Source organism: Monodelphis domestica, chromosome 1 (assembly GCF_027887165.1).
Source record: "Monodelphis domestica isolate mMonDom1 chromosome 1, mMonDom1.pri, whole genome shotgun sequence".
Taxonomy (NCBI): domain Eukaryota; kingdom Metazoa; phylum Chordata; class Mammalia; order Didelphimorphia; family Didelphidae; genus Monodelphis; species Monodelphis domestica.
Window position 1 is genome coordinate 174,365,364 of NC_077227.1, and position 16,531 is coordinate 174,381,894.

General features: G+C 39.3%; 1 long non-coding RNA gene across 2 annotated transcripts in view; it reads right to left on the minus strand.

Moving 5' to 3' along the window:
* LOC103104898 (uncharacterized) overlaps positions 1–16,531 on the minus strand; it is a 22,751-nt gene continuing 6,220 nt past the window's right edge. The window contains exons 2-5 of one of the 2 annotated variants that reach the window (XR_460723.3): positions 15,460–15,629; positions 6,829–6,886; positions 3,511–3,652; positions 1–496 (exon numbers count right to left, since the gene is read on the minus strand). This is a non-coding gene — a long non-coding RNA (uncharacterized LOC103104898). The remainder of the gene's footprint in view (positions 497–3,510; positions 3,653–6,828; positions 6,887–15,459; positions 15,630–16,531) is intronic. The other variant, XR_460724.3, reaches the window with a different exon arrangement.

A 16,531-nucleotide genomic window follows, 5' to 3' on the forward strand; every position in this document is an offset into this window, starting at 1 on the left:
TTCTGTTTAAGATAATATGATTTATAGGAAGAATAATACAGCAAGTCTTGAGAGTCATCTTCTTCGTTTTCAGTATATATTTTCCCAGAACTCGTAACTTCTTTTTTATAGGCATGTTCAGTTCACTTTGTTGCTTCTGTATCGTTTCCTCAGTTTTTACCTGTTCCCAGTATAGCCTTTGTGGCTCCTCTCATTTTGGTTCCCTCACAGCTATATACTCAGTCCCTAGTACTGTTAGGGAAATCACATATTTTACCCCATATATTTAACTGGCTCCAAAGCCAGTGCCAATGTTTTCCTAACCAAACCCAATGACTACAAATTCAAAGCAAACTTATTGTGTGGGGTCAAATAACAGATAATAATAGGGAATTGAATCAGGTATTACTCTTTTAGATTCTCATTCACAAATGATTTCCATCCATCTCTCCCCTGGGTCACCTTGGAAGCATTTGTCTCAATCTTGATTCACTCCTTGCTGGGTCCCTTAAAACACCTGGGAAAAGAGAGGAGAAAAGGGAAATATAGCCACGACTTGCAGCAGGTGCTAGGGAAACAGGTGTTGCCTACTGGTGTAGTTAGTCCTCTCTGACCCCTTTCTATCTCCCAGAGACTGGTTACATCTCCCCGCTTGGGGTTCTAGAAGGATCCCCGAAAGATCAGCTCGAGGCCCTCTTCTGACAATGTCCTCCTATTGCTAGCTGCCACTGCTCAAGACTTAAATTCTTTTTAATAAATTAACATCAATTAATCCTTACAAAGGAATATTTACTTCTAAGATAGGACAAGAACAGAAGAACAAACATTTTCCCTCAATACCTCCGGGACACACTCTCCCCCATACCACCTCAATCCCTGGGGGTAGTGGGAACAGCCTTAATGCAGTTTCCACATAGCATTGCCCACCCAGTTCATGTCCAAATGAAGCATCACTGCTGGATGAGTCCCTCTCTCCACCCCTGCTAGACCGGGTCTTCCTGGTCACCCTTTGGGGACTCAAAGCTGGCTAACTGTAATCCACGTGGTATGGATTTAACTCCAGCTCTCCTGGCACATCAAAGCCCATGAGGCCATAATCATCTCCAGCCTCCTTCACCCAAAACAAAAGAACAAATAATAATAATAATAAGGAATAATAATAAATAAGGAACCAAGACCCTTACTCATAGGCTCTATGTTGGCCTTGGACGGAGTCATCTCTCCCCTCTCCAAATAGTCTCCCTTGTCATCACACAAGAAGTCAGTGAGAAGAACAGAGGTTGACTAGTGCCTTCCAACTGTACTTCCCTCCCAATTCCAGGCAACCAAGAGGGTCTTGGACATCCCACGCCTAAGAAACCAGAACCAGTTCTAGAATGTCTTTGCATTCTCCAAAGTCTCTCCAAGGAAAGCCATTACTCTCCAGAGTAAGGACTGTCCCAGAAGCAAGTTCCCCAGCCTCTTCAACATGGAATTGTGTCTGGATTATTCTGTACATGCTCACCAGGGCCAGGCTCAGGGGCCAGCTCCTAGTGACACTGACTGCCTCATGCTGGCTCAGTCCCTCACTCCAGTAGCCTGTCCCTCCCCCTCTGACATCCTAGATTCTCTTCAACTGCCCTATACCTGAATTGCCCACCTTACACAGTTGTGAGCACTTCATACACCTCAAAGTCCTGTATTACTCAACTAATGAATTAACCTATTTTTATTAAGCTCCTACTAAATGACAGGCACTTTGCTAGGTGCTGGAGATATAAAGGCAAAAGCTAAATAGCTAAATAGTCCCAATCTTCACAGAATTTATATCCTCTTTTTTTCCTTTTTTTTTTAAAACCCTTACTTTCCATCTTAGAATCAGTACTGTGTATTGGTTCTAAGGCAGAAGAGCGGTAAGAGCTGGGCAATGGAGATTAAGTGACATGCCCAGGCACTAGAAAGTGTCTGAGACCAGATCTGAACCCAGGACCTCCTGTCTCTAGGCCTGGCTCTCAATCTACTGAGCCACCCAGCTGCCCCCAAGGTTATATTCTTTTTTTTTTATTTTGGGGGGGATATTTTATTTAATTAGTTAATTTAGATTATTTTTCCATGGTTACAAGACTCATGTTTTTTCCCTCCCCTCTCCCCAACCCCCTCCCATAGGTGAGGCACAATTCCTCTGGGTTTTACGTGTGTCATTGATCAAGACCTATTTCCATGTTGTTGATGGTTGCACTGGGGTGATCATTTAGAGTCCAAGTCCCCAGTCATATCCCCATCAACCCATATGATCAAGAACTTGTTTTTCTTCTGTGTTTCTACTCCCACAGTTCTTTCTCTGCATGTGGATAGTGCCCAAGGTTATATTCTAAGGAAGAAAATAAGGCAGTCATCCTGACTTGACTTGCCACTGAACTTCAGTGACTATGGAAGAAAGAGTGAGGCTGAGGACTCTACCTCACTTAAACGCAGTCCATGAACAAGTAAAGATATTGCCCCATGATGTCATTGATCCTCTCTGAAAGGAAGGATAAACAATATTCTAATAAAGAAGACACGATATGTATGTAAAAATATGTTTATAATTACATTTTTTCTTTATGTGTAAATATAGAAAACATATTAAAAACAGATATTTGAGGACAAGAAGGTGGCTCACTGGATTGAGAGTTAGACTCAGAGATGGAAGGTTCTGGGTCCAAATATGGCCTCAGACACTTCCTAGTTGTATGATCCTGGGTAAGTCATTTAACCCTCATTGGCTAGCCCTTACCACTTCTCTGCCTTAGAACCAATATAATCCAGAGTATTGATTATAAGGCCAAAGATAAGGGTTTAAAAAAAAAAACAGATATGTGGTAACCTTGAGGAAGAAGATATTAACTGCTGGAAGAACCAGAATAAACTTCAAGCAAAAGGTAGCCCTTGAACCCAGTAATGAAGGAAACTGGAAATTCCCAGAGGTAAAAGTGATCAGAACTGGACAGCTAAGTAGCTCGGTGAACAGAGAGCCAAGCCTAGAGAGAGGAGATCCTGGGTTTAAATATAGCCTTAGACACTTTCTAGCTAGTGACCCTCAGCAAGTCACTTACTACTCTTCTGTCTTGAAACCAGTACTTAGTACTGATTCTGAGACAGAAGGTAAGGGCTTTGGGGTTTTTTTTTTAAGTGATCAGGGAATGTTCCAACCATAAGTCTGGGAAATGGAATGTTATGTGTAAGTGATAGATAGCATGAAGATCTATTTGGTTGGATAATAGAATGCATCAATGTTAGCTTGAATAATAAAGATGGAAAGGAAGGATGGAACCAGATGTGACATGAAGTATATTTTTCTATTTCTGAAAGAAAATTAAAAATAGATTTTTTAGTTCTGTTCGACAACTGCCTCTCTATTCTCCATTTCCCAGTTTCCTCAATTAATCAAATTTCAGGAAGATGAGTAGAGAACATATAGAAAAAGAAGATTTTTTAAAAACTCTTATTCTGGAATGTAATTTTTAGTTACAGTTTGCCCCAATTTTAAAATACAGAAAATGAAGTACTAACCTATGAAGGTACAATCAAGAAAAAAAATGAGATATCAATCCTTCAGGGGCCTTTCATTAATGAAGGTATTCTCTTTACCAAAGCAGATTGCAACCCTTTCATGTTTTGGTAGATAATCTTGGGTCTTCATGAGTTGCAATTCCTAAAAAAAAAAATTAATTCATTAGCTTTGTGTGCATTTAATATAATATACCCCCTTATTCCATTTGAAAACTCATTTTGGTTGGTATCAATCCCTCCCTTTGACTGAACCCCTCATGACATCCTGGACATCCAGAAGGGGCTAGCTTTAGTCCAGAGTGACTTTTGGTGTCTAAAGGCTGGGCACAGACCTGGCCTGAGATGAAATATGTCCAACCAGAAAGTCCCAGGAGGAGTGGTGAAAATGGCTTTCTAAAAAAGGGGACAGAGTAAGTGAGCTCTCTCTTTTGGGTCATTCAGCTTTCTGTGCACAGGGGCTGGAGACTTGCTAGCACAGCCACTTTTGGCTGAGAAACATAAACAGCATAGCAAACTCAGATTAATTAGGTGAGACTGGAGAATCTTATCATTCTCTCTTCCTCTCTCTCTCTCTCTCTCTCTCTCTCTCTCTCCCTCCCTCCCTTCCCCCCTCTCCCTCCCTCTCTCTCTTTCTCTCTCTCTCTCATAAATAATTACAAATTAATATAAAGTCTCCAAAGAATTTTAATCATTTAATCACTAGCTTCTAGTGATAAAAGGTTTATATATTTAAGTATAATATTTAAGTAGGTGAGGATTTGGCAATTTTCCATTGCCAAGATCTCTTTCAAAAATTTCTCAGCATAGTAGGACTTGCCAGACTTTATGCTCAACTTGCAGAACTCAGGTCAATTCTGGGCCATCATGAGGCAATGAAGACATTTTTCAGGAAATAATGAGGAGAAATGAATAACTGTCAATAAAAAGTTATAGCAAGTTTCAAGTTACCATCTTGAGGGGGTATATAAAATTAATTTGGAGCTTCAGTTATTTTTCTGCTCTTTTTTAAAAAATATAATGTTATCAGATCATTTTTAATTGCTTATACTTTGGAAAAGTTGTTCTTAAGTTTAGGAAAAAATGTAGGGTTTTATCTGAGAGAACAACATTCAGGACAGAACAGATATTTCTCATGTGTCTCAAAGACTAAGATACATATTTACATTGACATGTGTCCAAACCATTTCCAGTAAAAACCTGTTGATCTGATTTCTCTTTCATTTTCTCTTATTATCAGACCCCTAATGTTTTATCTGTCTTCCTGGCACTTCTGCATCTATTCATAGGACCAAGTGACAAATGAAAGTTGTTCTGGGAAACCAAATGAATTCACATCTAGACTAAAAGAATTGAGTTAGGTGAGGCAGCACCCTAATCCAGAAATCCATGGGAAATGAGTTTAAATCAGCTTTCTCCCTATGGTCAGAAAGGGAAAACAAAACTGTGAGTCAGTAGGAAGCCTGAATGAAGGAAGGTTGTATGCTGAAATTGATGAAGCAGAGTGATGCAAAGTGGAAAATCTTGGAAATGGTTAAATGCTCTAGTAAATGGGCAAAAATATAGCTGAATGAGAAAAGGGAGTCTAAGGAAAAATCGTCTCTAAGGTAACCATCTAAAGGAAATACACACCCTTCACCATAATCACCACCCATCCCCTAAAATAGAAAACATATTAACCTTTTCACTGCTGAAGTACACCATATTTCTTCAGTATTCACTGTTGTCTTCATCAATGATTTTTGAAATAAGTCTATAGCAACAAGTAGTTTATAAAGCTTTATTCCTAAGCATAAGTATGCCATACCTTGGGCAATGTCTATTTTACCTTCCAGATATTATTTTAAAAGGCAATAAAAAAAAAGCACTATGGTAAAGTGGATAGAAAGCCAGCCTTGGAGTCAGGAAGAGAGATCCAAATCCTGACACATATTAGTTATGTGACTTTATGATTATTTGATTGTCAATGAGCCAATGTTAAAATCTCTACCATGTTACATATTCTTCAGCAACCTCCCACTTCACATTCCTAAATTATCTATAGATAATCAACAGATTATTATGTAATTCTCCATTTCTTAGCACAACAAATATCTCTGACTATTTGGGGGAAGTATTCCAACAGCACTTTTTTACTTGGTCAACAACAAAAAAAAATCTGGTAGAGATTAGTTGGTATAATAGTCATAATCATATTATTTGTAAAGCACTTAACATAATGCCTGGCACATAGTAGGTGCTGTATAAATACTAGCCATTAAATTATTATTATTATTATTATTACAGTCAACAAAAAGAGACTCTAGCAGAGATTAACTGGTACAAATATTACAAGGGATTAATTCTTCCTGTCTCAGAATCTGGCAGAAGGATAGAAAGGCAGAAAGTATTTAATATTTAGTAAGCTATTTTAAGAAAAGTTAGAATATGATAGGTACAAAGGAACCATCCATTAGCATGAATATAAAGGAAGGAAGGATCATTTCTAGTTGTGGTGAATATGAAGAATGGAATTAAGGAAGCTTCATAAATAACGTAGACTTTCAAATGAGTCTTGAAAGAAGAGCAGTGTTGTAAAAAGTAGAGATGAGTGAGAAAGCATACCTTCCAGGCATGGGAAATGGCCTTTAAAAATAAAGGGAAGTGGAAAGGAACCAAAATGGTGGAATAGCAAGAAGTATAGCAAGCTCCCCACCTAAAAACAACAACGACAACTTCAAACACATCTAGAAAATGAACCAGTGAATCCCAATTGGGAATCCAAGAAAAAAAAATCACAAGTTATTTTTTTTCCCCAGTTCAGGTTAGCATAGGGAAACAGACAGATACTGGGAAAGGGATCTATCCAGGAAGGCATTCCAGTGTAGAAGAGACTGGACACCAGGTCAAGCACAGAGGGACTTAATCTTGAGTATGGTGCAGAAACCATTATCATGTTGCTTACCACCCAGTTCTATGTCATGGAGGTAATCCAGGAGGTAACCCAAGGGATATCATTCCAGAATAAAGAACAGTTAATGAGCCCTAGGTTGTATGTCAGGACAGAAGCAAGCATCTATTATGCAACTTGAACCCCAGAAGAAAAAGAGGTCTCAGTTCTAGGCTCCAGTCCAGCCCGAAGCCCACAGAGAAATAACCAGGACAGGAATCTCAAACCAAAGGGAAGTCTACAGTTGTATTACTATGAATCAACAGTATTTTCTAGCTAAGAGTGGAAGAATTAAGCAGCAATTTACTGGAACTCCAACCAGGGTATTGTAGATTCAAATTTAGGGTTAAAGAGGAAATTTAAAAATCACAGTATACCCACAGATTTGTTACCTTGACTCGTCAGGAACTTGCAGAGCTCAGACCAGGAGGACAGCAATCAGACTTTACCCTAGAACAGATCATGTTGGAAGCTTTGGAAATTTATAGAACCCCAGCTTGAGAAGCCCCTGATATCTTGAAATAATACAACATTTAATACTCCCAAAAAAGCAAAACAAGACCAATTCAGACATTTCCTCCTAAAGTATGCAGAACCCAGCCATCATATCAAATTCAAAGTCAGAAAATAGGCTGGAAAAAGAATTTCACTATAAAAAGCTATTGTGATGACAGGAATCACTCAAAACATAAATCCAGAAAAAAAGAATAACTCCAAACTATCTCCAAGAAAGCCTCACATTTTGTTAAAATTCCTAGAAGATATAAAATATGAGCTTGAAAAATAGGAGTTAAGGTTGAAAAAAACTGGAAAAAAAATTAGCATCTTGGCATAAGAGTCTGTAGGTAACAAACATAAAAATTAGAATGAACAAAATGGAAACTAATGATTCCATGAAACAAGAAATATTATTAGAAACAAAGTCCAAAAATTGAAAAAATATAGGAAAATATGGGTTATCTCATTGCAAAAACAACTCACCTGGAAAATAGATTTTTAAAAAGTCATAAGATTGCTGGGTCTAAGGGTATACACAGTTTTGGTTTGCATTTCTCTAATTAGTAGTGATCTGAAACATTTCTTCATAAACTTACATATGGCTTTGATTTCTTCATCTGAAATTGTCTGTTCATATCTTTTGCCCATATATCAATTGAAAGGAGGCTCTTATTCTTATAAACTTAACAAAGTTCACTATATATTTCAGATATAAGATCTCTATATGAGGGTCTATAAAATTTTCCCTCCAGTTTCCTGCTTTTCTTCTAATCTTGGCAGTATTTATTTTATTTGTACAAAAAAAAACCCTTTTCAATGTAATGTATTCAAAATTATCCTTTTTATATTTCATAATGCTCTCCAACTCTTGCTGACTCATAAATTCTTCTCCTCTCCATAAATCTGATAGGTAGTATGTTCCCTGTTCTTCTCATAGGCCTGGGTCTGTTTCTCAAGGAGATTAGGGAATGAGGAAAAGAGCCCATATGTTCAAAAAAATTTAGAGTAGCTTTTTTTTTTTTTTGTGGTGGCAAAGAATTGAAAACTGAGGGGATGTCCATCAGTTGGGGAATGGCTGAACAAACTGTGGAATATGTTGGTGATGGAATACCACTACACCAAAAAATTGATGAACAAATTGATTTTTTTAAACCTCAAAAGAACTATACAAGATAATGAACAGTGAAATGGTTGTAGAACCAGGAGAACATTATACACACCCACCGAATGAATACTAGAAAAATAAATTGAGAATGCTACCTCCAGAAAATAAACAGAAAGATAAAACATGAAAGACTTAATTTATATGAACATGTTGCCCTCTATAACAATATCCTATGTGGGGAGAGTTGGAACGCTAGTGGACTGGATCTATTATGTAGATATGAAGAAAAGTAAGTTCAACATAAAGGATATTTGTGATTCCATTTGTTTAATGTCTTCTTTTTCTTTATAACTGGAAATGTTTGTTTTATTTGGATTCATAAACATTTGGAATAATAAGAAAAAAGTAAGAATCACTGGACTACTTGAAAACCATGATCAAAAAGAGTCTTGACGTTGCATTTCAAGAATCCTTAAAAGAAAACTTTCTGATCTCTTAGAACTAGCAAAAATCCACTTAGAACTTATAAAAGAAAGAATCCATTGGTCCCTCCCTCTAGAAACTCCCAAATTAAAACTCCCAGGAATATTGTAGCCTAAATCTAGGACTGTATATCAAGTAAAAATATTGCAAGCAGCCAGAAAGAATTAAAATACTGACCAAATAAAATAAAATAATGTTTTAAAAACTAAAAAAAAAAAAAGAATTAAAATACTAAGGAGCTACAGTCAAGCTAGCACACAGTTTTACAGCCATCACCATAAAAAAGCAGAAAGCCTAGAATATGATAGTCCAGAAGACAAAGGATATAGGCTTATGAACAAGAATAATTTACCTCTGAAAAACTGAGTAAATCCTGTAAGGCACAAAATAGATTTTTAATTAAATAGAGTACATTCCTGATGAAAAGACCAGGGTTACATAAGAAACCCTGAAGTATAAACATAGTGGTGAACAGAAACATAAAACAGTAAACATGAAGGAACAATCCTAATTCTAATTAAACTCATTAGAATCCCTATATGACCCCTGATGATAATAAGGCTCGGAGGGGACACATGTACCATCTTCGCAAATATAAGCAATTTATCCTTGTCCATTGGGAGGCAGAGATCAGCGCAAGACGCCGGTTAACTCCAGAATAAGACCAAGCTAGAGTGAGCAACACCCCAAAAAGTGCAACCCAAAAAAATTACACCCCCAAAAGTGCAATAGAGGGTGGAAACTGACCCTGGCATAAAAGCCCTAATTCCATCACCATAGTTTAATGGTCCAGGTCTAACCACCAGCCCAGAAACTCAGATTATTTTGAGTTTTTTCTACTGAAAAGAAGTCTCAGATAGGAGGAGGCAGAAGAGGAGATGAGGTCCTTGTTAAGGCAATTGGCAAGAGAATAATGTATTTAACAGTGAGAAATCCCATGAAGGTGCCTAAAGGCTAGGAGTTGTGCCCAAAGCCTACCCATGAAAGCCCTCTCTGTTCAATTCAGCAAAGACGTATTAGGCACTGGCTGTGCGCAAGGCACTGTCTATACCACAGGATGCACAGGGAAAGACACAACAGGCCTGGCCTTCAAACAGCTCCCAGTGTGGCAGAGGCTGTTAAACGGATCATTTTTCCAAGTAAGTAAATACAAAGTAATAAAAGGAATTTTTTTAACCCTTACCTACCATTTTAGAAGCAATACTAAGTATTGATTCCAAGGCAGAAGAGCAGTAAGGGCTGGGCAAAGGGGGTTAAGTGACTTGCCCAGGGTCACACAGCTGGGAAGTGTCTGAGGCCAAATTTGAACCCAGGACCTCCCATCTCTGGGTCTGCCTCTCAATCCACTGAGCCACTGTCCCAGTAAATAAATATAATAATTATAGAATAAATATAATAAAAATCAATCAATAAAACAATAGCTTTACCAATAAAAGTAATTTCAAAAGAAAGAGCATAAATAGCTAAGGCTATCAGGAAAGGCCATGTTTAGGGGGTGGCACTGAGCTGTGCTTTGAAGGCAGCAGAGTCATAGAGGGATAGTAGAGATATATTAAAGCCAGAGGAGTGTTAAATTCTCAGGTTGATCATTCAACACCTGGGAAATCAGCAAATGATATATTTATTGTGGCAACATTTAACAAGATTTATCATCTTGGGGGACAGCTGGATGGCTCAGTGGATTGAAAGCCAGACCTAAAAGTCCTGGGTTCAAATCTGACCTCAGATACTTCCTCACTGGGTGGCCCTTTGCAAGTCGTTTAACCACCATTGCCTAGCTTTTACTGCTCTTCTGCCTTAGAAATACACAGTATTGATTCTAAGGCAGAAGGTATGGGCTAAAAAAAAAAAAAAGATTTATCATCTTGGGGCAGCTAGGTGACTCAATAGAACGCCAGGCCCAGAGGTGGGAGAGCTTCAGTTCAAATCCAGCCTCTGACACTCCCTAGCTGTGTGACCCTGGGCAAGTCACTCACCCCATTTGCTTAGCCTTTACACTCTTACGCCTTAGAACCAATATTTACTATCGATTCTAAGATGAAAGGTAAGGGTAAAAAAAAAAAGATTTATTATTTTGTTTTTGGCCCAGTTTTAAGTGATGGAGAAAAAATGCAGGTTAAATTTAAAAGTGTATTGGATACCCTTTTTTTTTTTGAAGAGCTCATTGTTACACACGTGCCAGCCCACCCCTGAAGATGGCAGTCCACGTGTGCAAATAGAACATCATGTGTGTGGAATGTAAAAAATCAAGGATACTGAAGTCAAGGGAAGATTCTAGATCCAGTGAGGAGCAGATTCTGCTGGTCCCAAATGATTCCCGAGGAATATTGGGAGAACTGTGCCAGGAGTGTTCAAAGGAAAGCATAACCCACTTCAGTTTCTTGCCTGGAGAGCGTCTCTGGGTATGCTCAAGTCTCATATCTTTTTTAAGAAGAGCAGAGGAACATGAGTAACAATCCAGGAAGGACTTGAAGGACTTCTGAGGAAGAATGCTGTCCACATTGAAAAAAAGAACTATGGGAGTAGAAACACAAAAGAAAAACAGCACTTACCACCTATCTATCCGGGTCTATGATTTGGGGTTTTGGTGTGAAAAGATGGCTCTATTGCAAAAATGAATAATGTGGAAATAGGTATCAAGTGATAAAATGTGTACAACCAGTGGGATTGCTTGTCGGCTCTGGGAGGGAGGAGGAAATGGGGAAGGGAAAGAAAATGAATCATGTCAATGTGGAAAAATATTTTTAAATAAATAAATATTTTTTTAAAAAAACCAATCCAGGAGTGACCCAGCATGCCACAAAACTGGCCAATCTGGAATCAGAGAACCTTCGTGGTATCTAAAATCTTGTAGGAGAAATATTTATCAGTCTCTGGCTTCCCTTCTAGGATCTACTACGATGAGCAATGAGTCTTTTGAAAGAAAATTATTTAGTGAACTACTTAACCTGATAAGAATTACAAAATCTAAAAATCTCATCTTACCACCCTCAAGGAGATCTCCTGCATGACATTTCTGGTCCATGCCAGGAATAATACCACAGGACAACTATATGTGAATGTGCAGGTGAAAATCTGGCTACCCTTTAGCCTTTTCTCTATCAGGTCAAAAACCAGGGGGGATTCGGAGATGCAGTTAGTTTCTCACATACTTAAAAGGAACTGTAGAAAAAAAAACTGTTTTACCTAGCTATGAGCTCAAAATGAAAGAAGACCGAGAGGAACAAATGGTAGTACAATGTTTGAGTTTGTGGTCAGGAATTTTAGCCAGGAAATAAGAGTCCTGCTACTCTCGTAACGTCATTAGAAACACAAGAAAGTCAACCAATGAAAAGTCACAGCTTATAAAGTATTTGAGAAAGCAAGAGTCTACCTAACCACAAAATAACCAGATTCTAGGTACGCCCTCAGCAAAGGTGCAAAAAAAGTGAAAAAGATCAACAGTGGGACATTGTGGAATCTGTATTTAGTTTTTTGTTGATGGATTTTTTTTGGTTTGGGGTTTTTCTTTGTAAAAGTATTCAATTTAATTTAAATTTAATTATTAAATTAAACTGGCTAATAAAAAATTGCCTGCCACCAAAGTGTGACCTACAGGAAGCAACTGCTCTAGTAGAGGGGAGACAAGGCTACTTCATGCCCGTTCTACTTGTCATTCTCAAGGAAACCTAAGGATATTAATGACAAGGATAGCTTTCAAATGTGTTTGGATCCAGATCTTGGGCTACTGGCCAGTGCACCCCTAGGTAACTTGTCCCCTATAAATAATAGAAAAACAAAACATCCAGAAGTAGCTGTTGGTTACAACATAAGCTCCCAGCCTATATCTGAATGGGAAATAAGAGAAAGTAATGTATGGTAGATCCACAAAAATGAGCAAGAATGACTCCCATAGCTCATCACACTGCAGTCTAGCCAGGATAGCAAGCAAATGAGAGTGAATTTGTAAAGTATATTTTATTTGAATGTATCATTCATGAGCACTGTCTATTGTGTATAATGGTCTGTCTACAAATATATTTTGTATGAATGTAATAGGGAATCTGGAATAATTTCCGGACGAGGAATCAAGAAGTTCCCTGTCCTCATTTTGCATCAGAGGGATGACAGGGTTCATTAAACAGGGCATTTGCAGAGCTGACTTTTCTGCTTCTGACTCCACATCCTAATTGAGGGGACACGGCCCTCTGAGAAAAGAGGAAGCACATTTTCTTTTTGGCTACCTAAAGGGAAATGCTCATCATTCAATGGATATTTTAAAAGGAGGGTTCCTACCTTCTGTGCACTTTTCCCTTGCTACCAGTCATGTTAGGACTGCTTTAAGGGACATCCGGAGAGAAGTGGGGGATAAGGCGAGCTGTCCTATTCCCCAATCCTCTCAGGAAGGAAGTAATTTGGCTTATCCCCTGCCCTGACCACCATGTGGACACGAGCACATGTTCTTGCTAGGTAGGTCTAAATTTTGAGCTGCTTCTCTTGTGTTCTTTCCTGATCTTCAGTGGATGACGCTTTGTTCTGAAATAGACTTATCCATGCTTCAAGGTACCCTTGTAAGTTGGGGAGATCTGAATCTACTCCATCGTTTCCATCAGATCTAATTAGAATCAAGGACAAGAGTTTTCAACAATTACTATGGTGCTCTTGAAGAAGATGACTGTCCACAAAAAGATAGGGCCAAGACGGGGCTACTTAATGTAAAAAATGGAGACTTGAATCCAGGACTTCAATCCCCAGAAGTCCTTGCTCCACTTCCCCAGAATGCCTTGTAACCTCACCTGGGCTGAGAGAAAAATGGGGTATTTAACCTGGTTGTAAAAAGGCTCTGCCTTTTTTCCTATTTCCCCTTGGGAGCAGACGCGGCTCTCCACCTAGCAGGGTGAGTGGTCGTGAATAGGCTCTTTGGGCCTAGACACGTGCCTCTCTTACTTGTATTTTCTTTATATTTTAATCTTCAATAAACTTCTAAAAATATAATATTCCTTGCAGAGAGAAACTAATTTCTACCTGCCTCAGTTTCCCAAAATTTTAACTTTTACATTAATCAGAAGACATGGACTGTATTGTTTGAATAGTGCAGATCTGAGGTAAAATATAAGAAATGCCTATTCAGCAATTCCCAAAACTGCTTGTGAGGAGAGTAAAGCTACAGTCCTAAGTTACTAAATCATGTTTTAAATCTTTCTGTCAATGCTCATGTGTCTTTTTGTGTCTCACCACAATCCTTTGCAAACCTTAGTATTTCTTTTGTAAGCCAAGAATAAATACCTCTTCCAACCCTGAGTCATACAAATAGTGTACATTGAGTACCTTTTTACTTCCTCTTTGAGAAAGCCCCAATATGACCTCAAATCTAAGCTTTAAATAAATTTTTCCCAGATCCATAGGATGGGGAATATAATGAGCCAAAAGCTATGTGACAAGGAAGTCAAATACTCTCTAGGCCAGTTTCTCCCAGGCTGCATCCAATATTTATCACCTGCAAGGGTCAAGAGTACAGAGGGCTAAAGAGGGGAGTAGAGTGGAGAAGGGAAGGGGTATAGCACTCAAGTGCCTGGGGTTCAATACTGGTTCTTATTGTCAGAGAAAAAGTGGAAGGCTCTGCCAAGAGCTATTGTCTTCTATAATGATGATAGAGTAGAAATGCTACAGAAGCATAAGAACTGTGAAGGAAAGAGGGCAGAGCTGAAGCAGAGACACACCATGCCTCCTCACTCCTATAACTTGAGAATGTGTAACAAGGGCTGTCTTCCCCACCGATAGCCTGGGAGTGTCACTGTGTGGCTTGAATGGGAGACAGAATGGACTCTTCTAGCCTCTTCTACCTCCACTCTTCTCCAAAGCAGAATTTAATTTCTGCTAGGAGAAGAAGCAAGAGGTCAGGTCCAGTGACTACAGCTCTGCCCTCCTCAGAGACATGGGACACCAGGCTAGAGCTATATCTATCTGCTCTCTTACATGTTATTAGCCACAGGGATACCGTTTTCAGGTTCAAGATGAACTTCTGGTCACTTAAAAGGTGAATTTCCAATACAAAGTGAAGGAGCTCTCCCAGTGGTAGCAAAGGAACTCAGCTCAACCAAGAAAGAGTTCCAGGGGGCTGCTAAGTGGCTCAGTGAACAGAAAGCCAGTCATGGAAATGGGAAGTCCTGAGTTCAAATCTGACCTTAGACACTTCCTAGATGTGTGACCCTGGGTAAGTCACTTAACCCCTATGGCCTAGCCCTTATCACTCTTTTGCCTTAGAGCCAGTATATAGCATCGATTTTAAGATGGATGGAAAGAAAGGAAGGAAGGAAGGAAGGAAGGAAGGAAGGAAGGAAGGAAGGAAGGAAGGAAGGAAGGAAGGAAGGAAGGAAGGAAGGAAGGAAGGAAGGAAGGAAGGAAGGAAGGAAGGAAGAAAGGAAGGAAGGAGGGAGGGAGGGAGGGAAGGAAGGAAGGAAGGAAGGAGGGAAGGAGGGAGGGAGGGAGGGAGGGAGGGAGGGAGGGAGGGAGGGAGGAAAGAGAGAGAGAGAGAGAGAGAGAGAGAGAAAGAGAGAAAGAGAGAAAGAGAGAAAGAGAGAAAGAGAGAAAGAGAGAAAGAGAGAAAGAAAGAAAGAAAGAAAGAAAGAAAGAAAGAAAGAAAGAAAGAAAGAAAGAAAGAAAGAAAGAAAGAAAGAAAGAAAGAAAGAAAGAAAGAAAGAAAGAAAGAAAGAAAGAAAGAAAGAAAGAAAGAAAGAAAGAAAGAAAGAAAGAAAGAAGGGAGGGAGGGGAGGGAGGGAGGGAGGGAGGGAGGGAGGGAGGGAGGGAAGGAAGGAAGGAAGGAAGGAAGGAAGGAAGGAAGGAAGGAAGGAAGGAAGGAAGGAAGGAAGGAAGGAAGGAAGGAAGGAAGGAAGGAAGGAAGGAAGGAAGGAAGGAAGGAAGGAAGGAAGGAAGGAAGGAAGGAAGTTTCATAACTCACCCAAAGGGAAATTCTCCCAAAGATTTAGTTGTACCAAATTAGGAATAAGGATATGATGGATGCTGCCAGCTCCTCTCAAGTTGACTTCTTCCCAAAATCTTTTCCTTTAGCAGTGGAAAGTGGGGTTGGCATCATCCATCTTCTCTCTTGAAGCTGGAAGCCAGAAGACCCTAAAGGGGGTAGTATTTCCTTCTCACCTGCTTTGTTCCTCTATCCTCTCCCTCATGCTGATACAAGGCAGCATCTCCAGCTATGTGGAGAGAGTCCAGCACTAATGAGCTTTGGGACCGGTGTTACAATATATTTGTCCTTATTCGGCTGCAGAGAAATATGGGTCGTAACAGTACCTGAAGGAAAGATCATTTACCAAGAAGTATAAATTCGGGACTAAGTAAATGACTACAGATTAACATACATTTGAGAGACATTTGAGGATTGCTCATTCTGAGATTTCTTTTTTTTACTAAAAGCATTCCTCCACACTATGAATTGTGCATTTACCAATGGAACGTTGTCCTCAGTACCTTCCTGGGTGGAGTCTATGAGCCCAAAAGATGAGGAAATTCTCCAAAGTGCACCTGGGTCTTCAAGTCCTGAGGGCATCTTTGACATGCAAGTTTTGTGGCAGGATTGACTACAGGAATTCAGTTTTACCCCCCTCCTCTCACTATTTCTACTATGCTACCTGGAAGCATCTCTGAAACTCAGGGGTAAATGGCATGGTGGGAGAAGTGGGGAAAATCATAGGAATTAGAAAGGTAACTAGAAAGGGGTATGAGTATTTTTCTTTAACTTCAAAAAATTAAATGGGAAATGTTGAAAGTATAGAAGAAGCACAAAGTCTAAGTCCAGAGGGTGAAGGGATAAATGGAAACAAGTCATTCTAACTCAGCCAAGAGCAGGAGTAACTCTAGTTGAGAAGAACGAATCAGGGAGTCTTCTTTAGCCACAAAAAGGAGCTTTTGGTGGGCAAGGTGTAGCTGGGTGTCTAACAAGGGTTAGAAATGTAGTGGCAAAGCAGTGCTTGGGCACGTTGCCTTATTTGTTTTCTCTTTCCTCTTGACCTTTGAGA